The sequence below is a fragment of the Tamandua tetradactyla genome, chromosome 10 (genome assembly GCF_023851605.1).
Source record: "Tamandua tetradactyla isolate mTamTet1 chromosome 10, mTamTet1.pri, whole genome shotgun sequence".
Lineage (NCBI taxonomy): Eukaryota > Metazoa > Chordata > Mammalia > Pilosa > Myrmecophagidae > Tamandua > Tamandua tetradactyla.
The window spans coordinates 35,972,146-35,983,286 of NC_135336.1; positions in this window are offsets into that span (position 1 = coordinate 35,972,146).

Here is an 11,141-nt window from a genome sequence, read left to right on the forward strand (position 1 = left end):
CCAGATTCTAATTCTAATCCTGAATTGTCATTCAGGATTCTGGGTCTTTGGCATATTTTGAAAGTTCCCCTGTAATTCTAATACAAAGTAAGGGTGGTAACCACTGACTTGGAGAATCTAAATAGAATCCATATAACGTCTAGGTTTCATTGTCCCTCCATCCACAAACCCATATGGGTTTTTTTTCCTATTCCCTTCCCCTGAATCTCTCCCGACACCATTATACTCAGAATGCTTTTATACTCACACCTTTTGGAACATCGAACTATTGCTTTTCAGAAGACTGATATTATAAACCCTTTTCTCTAATCTACCACAAGCCCATCAAAAATGTATCTTCATTGTGTTGAGACCCAAGGAAACCTCAGGAAGCCCCACTGAGCCCATTAAGCTTCACCACATGAAATCCCTGGGAACCTCGTCCTTGGCTTCATCATGGGAGAGGGTTTTAATTTCTGCCTGGTTGAACCTCCTTCCCTAGGCTCTTGAACATCTACATTAGAGGACTCTGAGTCATACTTCCCTTCCTTCTTAATCGTTGTTTCTCAAAGGCCCAGGGTCCAATTCTGGAATGCATCTTTCATTGGTAATCCATTCTGTCCATGGTTTATCTCATTCCTTTGCCTAATTTCTTGGCCATTCAACATTCAACATTTTGGGACCATCTTCTGTTTGCTAGTCTCTAGGTATACAATGATGATCCACATAGACATGGTCTTTTTCCATAAAAGACAATAACTGTTACCTTTAAAGAACTCGTATTCAATTTATGTTCTAATTTTAGTTTGTCAAGCCAAACTTTGCTGTTCATTTTTCCTTTTTCCCCAGACTTGTCTTTTATAAAAATATGCAGTGATTGAGAGGGGCCCCACTTTTTTTTTTCTTCCTATAAATCCAAATATGGTTTTCCCTGGACATATAGACAAAGAAATGGTTTCTGTTAGCAGCAACAATCTTCACTGCAGCTACCAGCCTATACCTCAGCACAGAAAATAATGTTTATTTAAAAAAACAAACCATTTTGAAAACTTACCAACTGAACAATTAGAAATAATAGAAATCTCAAGATTATTTAGTGTAATAAACATAAATCCACATAGTTAATAGCTAATATATCTCAATAGAAGTAGCATTAACATTTTAGGTGGGTTTTTTTAAATTTCTCACTGAGCAGTATGATTAGTAACCCTGGCCATGCCCAATAAATGCCTGTAATATTTTCTAGTCATTTTGAAAAACAAAACCTTCCTCTCATGACTCCAAATATCCCAAAGAGGAGAGAACTACCCTTGAATGAGAGTCATTCAAATAATCTCTTAAGTATTGTAAATGCAAATGCACATCCAGCCAGGGAGTGCTGATAAATGTGCCCTGGTACATTGAACTAGATATCATAATAGTATTCAAAAGAGATTATTAAGCAAAGCTATATACATTTCTCATGATCTCTCCAAATAAACCTGAATTTGTGTCAGTTATACGTGGTCAGAATATGTAATATACTGATCTGTATATTTAATTTCATTGAAATTACAATTCATATATTTTAATTGTATAGTATACTTGAGGCAGGGATGTAGTTTAAAGTAGAATACGGTTTTACTGTGTGTGTTTCCTTCTTCTGCTTCTCTCCCACTTGTACTCAAGGGCCATTTTCTCTGCCCCAGACTACATAAGTGTAGAAGCAATCATTCAAAGGAACCACAGACTCAAGTACCTATAAGTATGCCTGCATGTTCCCCCCACCTCTTTACAGTTGTTATATAAGACCTGGGCCTGGGAGAGAGGTAGGTATGTTTAGTGGTGACTGGCGTGGGACAGCAAGAACTAGGTGAAGAGAGGTATAACTAAATTGGGTTTTAAGCCCAGGAAGGTAAGTTGGATTCAACTTTAAAAATTAATCAATGTGGATTATATGGTAAGTGAATATGTCTCAATAAAATTTGCAGTTTAAAAGAATTGATAAAATTCACCTAACTTACAAAATGAAAAAACAAAATCATATTGTCATTTTGGATGCAGAAAAAGCATTTAAAAAATTCACCATTCATTTATGATTAAAACGTTCAGCAATCTAGGCCCAAAAGGTAACTTTGTCTGAAAAGCCAACTTACTAATGGGAGAAAATATTTGGAAACTGCATATCTGATAAAGGTTTAATATCCAGGATTTATAAAGAAATCCTACAACTCAACAATAAAATGACGAACAATCCAATTAAAAATATGCGAAAGACTTGAATAGACATTTCTCCAAAGAGGAAACACAGGTGGCTAAAAAGCACATGAATCTCAATCTTGGGGCTTGCACTTACGAAAATTATTCCTGCGAAGGAAAAGCTAAGCTTACCTATGGATATGCCTAAGAGTCACTCCAAGAGACTCTCTTTTTTCAGTTAGATATGGCCTCTCTCTCTCTAAGCCAACTCCACAGGTAAGCTCACTGCCCTCCCCCACCCCCACATGGGACATGATTCCCAGGGGTGTAAATCTCCCTGGCAAGGTGGGCCATGACTCCCTGGGATGAGCCTGGCTCTGGCATCATGGTATTGAGAAAGACTTCTTGACCAAAGAGGAGAAGAAAAATGAAACAAAATAGTTTCAGAGGCTGAGAAATTTCAAATAGAGTCATGAGGTAATTCTAGATATTATTTTTATGCATTGCAGAGATAAATCTTTTTAGGTTTTGTTGTAGTGGAGTAACTACAGGGAAATACCTGAAACAGTTGAACTGCAATACAATAGCTTTGATTCTTGAAGATGCCTGAATAACTATAGAGCTTTTAAGGTGTGATGATGTGATTGTCAAAATCTTGTAATTCATACTCCTTTTGTCCAGTGCATGGAAATTATGAGTAAGAAAAAAAAAGACAAAATAAATAAATGAACAAATAATGGGGAAAGGGGGCATAAGATGTTTTGGGTGTTCTTTCTAACTTTATTTTGACTTTTATTTTATTTTTATCTTTTAAAAAATTTTTGGTATAAAGAAAATGTTCAAAAGTCAATTGCGATGATGAATGCAGAGCTATATGATGATACTATGAACCACTGATTGTAAGAAATTGGATGATTGTGTGGTATGTGAATAAAAAAGTAAAAATAAATTTTAAAAACACCTGAAAAGATGTTAGATATCATTAGCTATTAGGGAAATGCAAATCATAACCAAAATGAGATATCATTTCACACCTACTAGAATGGCTACTATTTAAAAAAAACCACAAAGTTACAAATGTTTGAGAAGATTTGAAGAAGTAGGAACACTCATTCACTGCTGGTGGTAATGTAAAATGGTGCAGTCACTGTGGAAGACAGTTTGACAGTTCCTCAGGAACTGTCTATGCAATTCTAAGCATAGAATTGCCATATGACAATTCTGGATATATACCCAGGAGAATGGAAAGCAAGGACTAGAATAGATATTTGCACAGCAATGTTCATAGTTATATTATTCAAAGTTGGCAAAATATAGAAGCAACCCAAGTGTCCACCAACCAATGAATGGATAAACAATATGTGGCATATACTCAAAATGGAATATTATTTGGCCATAAAAATGAATGAAGTTTGATCCATGAAACAGATGAGTGAAATAACTCAGATGCAAATGGACAAATACTGCATGATCCCACTGTTACAACTAGTTAAAACAAGCAAAACTCATAAAGTTAGAATCTAAAATATAGGTTACCAGGAGATAGATTGGGGTTTGCTAATGGGGAGTTGATACTTGTACAGAATTTCTATTAAGAGTGATATAAAGGTCTGGAAACGGATAGTGGTAATGGCAGTACATTGTTTTGAATATAATCAACATCACTGAAATATATAGATGAATGTGATTAAAAGAGGAAATTTGGGGTTGTACATATTATTAGAATAAAAACTAGAAGGTAAAACATAGAAATAAACAATATAGTGAAATCTATTGTAGAGGATGGACTATACTTAATAGTAAAAGTATTAGAAGGCTCTTTCATGAATTATAATTAATGAATGATACTAAAACAAAGTGGTAATAAGGTGATTGTTTTAGTTTGCTAGCTGCTGGAATGCAATATGCCAGGAACGGAACAGCTTTTAAAAAGGGGAATTTAATAAGTGGCTAGTTTAAAGTTCTAAGGCCGAGAAAATGTCCCAATTGAAGTAAGTCTATATAAATGTCCAATCTAAGGCATCCAGGGAAAGATACCTTGGTTCAAGAAGGCCAAGGAGGGGCGGGCCGCGGTGGCTCAGCGGGCAAGAGTGCTTGCCTGCCATGCCGGAGGACCCCAGTTCGATTCCCGGCCCCAGCCCATGTAAAAAACAAACAAACAAACAAAATATAATAAAATAAGAAAATGTTTAAAGATGTTTCCCTTTCTTCCTCCCTTCCTTCCTTCCATCCTTCCTTCCTTCTCTGTCTTTCTTTCTTTAAAAAAAAAAAAAAAAAAAAAGAAGGCCAAGGAAGTTCAGGGTTTCTCTCTGAAGTAAGAAGGCACATGGCAAACAGGGCCAGGGTTTCTCTCTTATCTGGAAAGCCATGTGGTGAGCACAGCATCATCTGCTAGCTTTCTCTCCCCTATGAAGCTCCCTGGGAGGGATTTTCCTTCTTTATCTCCAAAGGTTGCTGGCTTGTGGGCTCTCTGCTTAATAGTGCTTCAGCATACTCTGCTCTCTCCACCATGTTTCCTCTTTTATAAGAGTTCAGAAACTAATCAAGACCCACTCAAATGGATGTAGACACACCTCTACCTAATCCAGTTTAACAACCACTCTTGATTAAATCACATCTCCAGGGAGATGATCTAATTACTGTTTCAAACATACAATACCGAGCAGGGATTAGAGGAAACAGCTGCCTTTACAAAATAGGATTAGGATTAAAACATGGCTTTTCTAGGGTACATACATCATTTCAAACCAGCACAGTGCTATATGAGAAAACTATAACTAATGTAAATGATGAATGATAATGACCTATTCTAATAATCTTTCATAAATTATAACAAAGACAATTACTATAAAAATTGATAATTATTAATATAATGCTATTATCAATTGCAAAGAATGTTCCACACCATTGTAAGGTGTTGCTGGTGGGGTGGTATATGGGAATCCTGGATTTTATGCATGATTGTTTGACAAACTCGAAACTGCTCTAATAAAAAAAGAAGCCTTTCAGTGACTGTTGCCTGTTTCCCAGTAAACCCAGTTTGGGAGGCAATTCAAGCTTGCAAATCACACAGGGAGTTGGAATAAACTTTGAGATTCTTGATCCTCTTTTCTCCAGCTTCTCCACAGGCCACATAAGGAAGCATCCTTCCCTGCCCTGAAGTGACCCAAGAGATGTATTGGACGGGGGTAACAGGTGGTGATGGCAGCTCCTTGGAACCACCTCTCCTCCCCTCTGCCTCTCCATTAGTCCATCTGCCTTAACTTCAGGACCAAGGACCATATCCAAATCCCTGACACTGATGCAAAAGAAGGCACTCAACAAACCCTGCCACCTTGCTTCAGTCTGAATACACTCAGGAACTCCCCACCTCCTTCAGCACCTCTACAGGTAAAAAAGAGGATGTGGTGGCAGGAAGGTAGAGTGAGGGAAATTTCAAGAAAAGGGGAACATTTTCAGCTTAATAAAAGACAACAAGACAACTTAGTATCATATTTAATCGTGAAAGACTGAATGATTTTCCCCTACCTGGTGAATAAGTGATAGTGTGCTTACTTATTAATTCTACCTGAAATTTTAACAGATACTTACTGTTTTAGTTTGTTAATGCTGCCGGAATGCAATATACCAGAAATGGGTTGGTTTTTATAAAGGGGATTTATTAAGTTACAAGTTTACATTTCTAAGGTCATAAAATGCCCAAACTAAGGCATCCAGAGAAAGTTACTTGAATCAAAAAAGGCCAGTAGCATCCAGAACATCGCTGCCAACTGGGAAGGCATGTGGCTGGCATCTGTCTTCCTTTGGCTTCTGGTTTCAAACAGCTTCCCCAGGGGCATTTTCTTTCTGCATCTCCAGATGTCTCCATCTGTGTTGCCTCTGAAGCTTTTTTTCAAAATGGTTTCCTCTTAAAGAACTCCAGTATGCATATTAAGATCCACCTTGAACGGGCAGGGATACATCTCCATGGAAGCCATTAAATCAAAAGGCCCACACACAATCTCTGTAGAAAATTCTGAGAAACCTACAAATGTGGCATTCACAGAAAGATAGCCATATATCTCAATGTAATAGAATATGGAACACAGAAATAGACAAACACATATAAAATGAACTGATTTTTGACAAAGGTGCCAAGGCAATTCAATGGGAAAGAATAATACTTTCAACAAATGGTGCTTACATAACTGAATATGCAGATACAAAAAAAGAACTTGACCCTTATCTCATGCTGTAAAAAATTAACTCTGAATGTGTACTAGACATAATTTGAAACTAAGATTCTAAGAGTTCCAGAAAAAAAAACTCAGAGGAGAAAATTTTGGTGTAATTGGTCATATAAAAGTTTTAAAACAGCACCCTAAAAGCAATACACACAGGCACACAGACACACACATGCATATATATATATATATATATATATATACACACATATATAAAATATATAAAATGTATATATTCCTTTATATATATATAAAATAAACTGGACTTTATTAAAATTAAAAATATTTGTTATTCAAAGTACACTATTAAAAATTGAAGTGCCAGACACAGATTGGGATAAAACATTGCAAATCATAGACATTCAACAAAGGACTTGCATTAAAAAATATAAAGAATTTTTACAACTAAATAAAGACAAATAACCCAATTAAAAAAGGCAAAAGCTTTAAGCAGATAATTTTCCAAATAGATATTTGGATAGCAAACAGGAATATTAAGATATGTTCAATTTTTTCAGCCATTATGGAGATACAAATTAAAATCACAACTAAACACCCACTGCTAGATTGGCTAACATTAGGAATATCTTCTTTGTCTCTTTTAATTTATACTCTAGTAATATATACAAACTAAACTTTCCCCTTTTAACCACATTCATGTATAATTCAGAGCTGTTAAACATTCATAGATATTGTACTACCATCACCACCATCCATTACCAAAACTTTGCAATAACCAAATAGAAATTCTGCAATATTTAAGCATTAATTCCCCATTCCCTACCCCCAACCTATATTTTAGATTCTGATCCTATGAGTTTGCTTTTTCTAATTATTTCATATCAGTGAGACCATATAATTTTCCTTTTCTGTCTGGCATGTTTCACTCAACATAATGTCCTCAAGGTTTATCCATGTTGTTGCCTGCATCATGACTTCATTCTTTTTTTATGGCTTAATAATACTCCAGTGTATGTACATACCACATTTTGTTTATCTATTTATCAGTTGATGGACACTTCAGTTGCTTTCATCTTTTGGCATTTGTGAATAATGCTATTATGAACATTGGTGTGCAAATACATCTTTTCAAGTCCCGCTTTCAGTTATTCTGGGTATATACCTAGTAGGAGCATTGCTTGATCATATGACATGTCTAATTAGCTTCCTAAGGAACTGCAAACTAAGTTCCACAGCAGCTGCATCATTTTATATTCCCAACAGCAATGAATGTTTCCATTTCTCTGCATGCTCTTCAACATTTTTAGTTTTCTGTTTCTTTAATAATGCCATGCAAGTAGGTGTGAAATAGTATCTCATTGTGGTTTTGATTTGCATTTTGCTCATAGCTAATGATGTTGCACATCTTTTCATGTGCTTTTTTTTTGCCATTTATGTTTCCACTTTGGAGAAATGTGTACTCAAGCCTTTTGAACATTTTAAAAATTGGGCTGTCTTTATATGTTTGAGTTGTAGGATTTCTTTGTATATTCTGGATATTAAATTCTTATTGGATATATGGTTTCCAAATGTTTTCTTCCACTGAGTGGGCTTTCTTTTCATTTTCATGATAAAATCCTCCTTTGATGCACAAATGCTTTAAATTTTGATAAGGTCCCATTTCTTTGTTTTTTCTTTTGTTGCTTGCATTTTGGGTGTAAATATAAGAAATCCCTGAAGATGCTTCTCTCCATTTTTCTCCTGGGAGTTTTATAGTCCTTTTATCCATTTTGAGTTAATTTTAATATGTAGTATGAAATAGGGGTTTTCCTTTATTCTTTTTCATATCAATATCCAATTTTATCAGCAACATTTGTTGAAGAGACTATCCTTTCCCAATTGAGTGGACTTGTCAGCTTTGTCAAAAATCAATTCGCCTTAGACATGAGGGTCTATTTCTGACTTCTCATTAGTCTATATATCTCTCTGTCTTTGAGTACCATGCTGTTTTGATCACTGTAGCTTTTTTTTTTTTTTTCTTGCATGGGCAGGCACCAAGAAATGAACCCGGGTCTCCAGCATGGCAGGCAAGAATTCTGTCACTGAACCACCATCGCATTGCCCCACCATAGCTTTTTAATAAGCTTTAAAGTTAGGGAGCATGAGTCCTCCCATTTCATTCTTCTTTTTCGAGATGTTTTGGCTATTTGGGGACTCTTGACCTTCCAAATAAATTTGATAATTGGCTTTTCCATTTCTGCAAAGTAGGCTATTGGGATTTTAATAGGGATTGTGTTGAATCTGTGAATCATTTTGGGTAGAATTGACATTTTAACAATATTTCATCTTCCAGTTTGTCAACATGGAATACCCTTTAATTTATTTAAATCTTCTTTGATTTCTTTTAGCAAAGTTTCATACTTTTAAAAGTTTAAGTCCTTAACATCCTTGTTTAAATTTATTCCTAGTCATTTGTTTTTTTTTAGTTGCTATTGTAAATGGAAATATTTTCTTGATTTACTCTTCTTTTTTCTTATTACTAGTCTGTAGAAACACTATTGATTTTTGCGTGTTGATCTTGTACCCTGCCACACTGCTGCATTTATTTAATAGCTTTTGTAGCTTTATTGTAAAATTTTCAGGACTTTCTATATGTAAGATCATGTCATCTGCAAATAGTGAAAGTTTTACTTCTACCTTTCCAACTTGGATGCATTTTATTTTTTTAAATTGCCTAATTCCTCTGGGTAGAACTTCCAGTACAATATTGAAAAGAGTAGTTATTGTGGGTATGCACCTTTTTCCAGATACATGAAAGCTATATGGTAAATCCTAGAGGAACCACTAGAAACATAAAATACAGGGATATGGTTAATGAGTTAACAGTAGAGATTAAAAAAATCAAAGTACAATAGAGTGTATATTCCTTTTGAATAAATATTATTTTTGAGAGTCTTAGGAGATACTATGATTGCATTTAGAGCAATAAACTTGTAGAAAGAATAATGTTTACATGTATTATATACTTCTTTGTACTGTTTGAAAATTCTTCTCATATGAATGTTTTAGTTTAACTTTATTTGTTTTTTAATGATAGTGCTTAGTTGGAATTGTGGGCCATTTAATTTTCTTTATACATTTCTCAATAAAAAGAAGTAATTGTCATTATTTAAAAATACACATTAACATAATTATGCATGCCTTACATTTTATTAATCACAGCATAACAAACACATAATTATATTTCTGTTTCAAGTGTTCAAGTTCCAAGGTATATATAATAAACTTACTTGAATAAATCTCTACCTTACTTTTTTAAGTTTTTTTAAGTATTTTTAAAGTTTTCTATTTATTCTTTTTTTTTAACTAAAAATCCAAAGGAAAAATAATACACGTGTAATATAACTGCATTAAGTATTATTTGTTGATAAAACACTATAAAAGTAAGTTTGAGTTAAACAAAATCTACTGAATTACATATGAAATATCCATTTACCTTCTTGAAGCCACTACTTCCTGGAAAAGAACTGACTTGAAAGGGTCAGCAGAAGCTTTCCAAGAATGTGTAATAAACAAGGATCTGTTTCATCCTAGCATCCATTAGATAAGGGAAAAGCCACAGTGAGAGCTCTAGAAGGTAAAATGCCACCCTGATGGAAAGGATATTACCTTGGGGGCATTTTCTGCCTTGATGTTGCATCTAATTTTGATAAATGCTTCTGCTTGGTCTCTACATCTACAATGCAGTGAAAAACCATCATACTAAGAAACAGTATTTGATTTAATGCATCACTACAACCAAATGTTTTCTCTTTTATCAGATCACATGGTTAAAAATGGGAATAAGTATTTAAAATACCTTTTTAACAAACTAAGGTATAAATCCCACATCATATAATAAGTAGATTTATGAATTACATAGTGAATTTAATTTTTGACTTTGAACAAGAAAAAATGCCTTTTGCGTCTCTCCAATTTACCACTTTCTCCTAGGAGTGCTTAAAAATACTGAAAGTGGGCAGGCCACAGTGGCTTAGCAGGCAAGAATGCTCGCCTGCCATGCCAGAGGACCCGGGTTTGATTCCTGGTGCCTGCCCATGTAAAAAAAAAAAAATGCTGAAAGTGAACAATTGCCGTTGAGGCCTGTTTTTGGACCACTTTCCTTAGGGGAGAAAGTTAGAGAGGATAAAGCGTTTTAATATGAACATTTCCCGTGTAACTGAATGTTCTTCCAAACATGTTGTTTAATTTTTTTTATGAATTAAAAAATTACATACTGTAAAGAAGAATCACTCATTTTGTGAACTTTGACAAATACAGCTTTGTGACCACCAAATAATCAAGATATGAACTAGTTCCCTCACACCTCCCCTAAATTCCTTTGTACTTCCCCTTTATCTTTAACCTCTCCATCCACCCTAAAACTGCCAACAACTAATCTATGCTCCATCATTATATTTTTTCCTTGTTCTTATTGCCCCATGGAATCACTGAGTTATAGCCTTTTGAGTCTGGCTTTTTTTCTTTAGTATAATGCATTTGATAGTCACCCATGTTGTTGCCTTTTATTGCAGAGTTCCTTTTTAATACTGATTGGTATTTTATCCTATGGATGTACCAGAATTTGTTCATCCATTTACCAACAGAAGCATATTTGAATTGCTTTCGGTTTTTGGTTATTATGAATACAACTGCTAAAACATTTATACTGGTTTGAGTGTGAACATGTTTTCATATCTCCTGGGTAAATGCCTAGGAGTGGTATTGCTGCATCATGTGGTAAGCTTATGTTTACATTTATAAAAAATTGACAAACCGTTT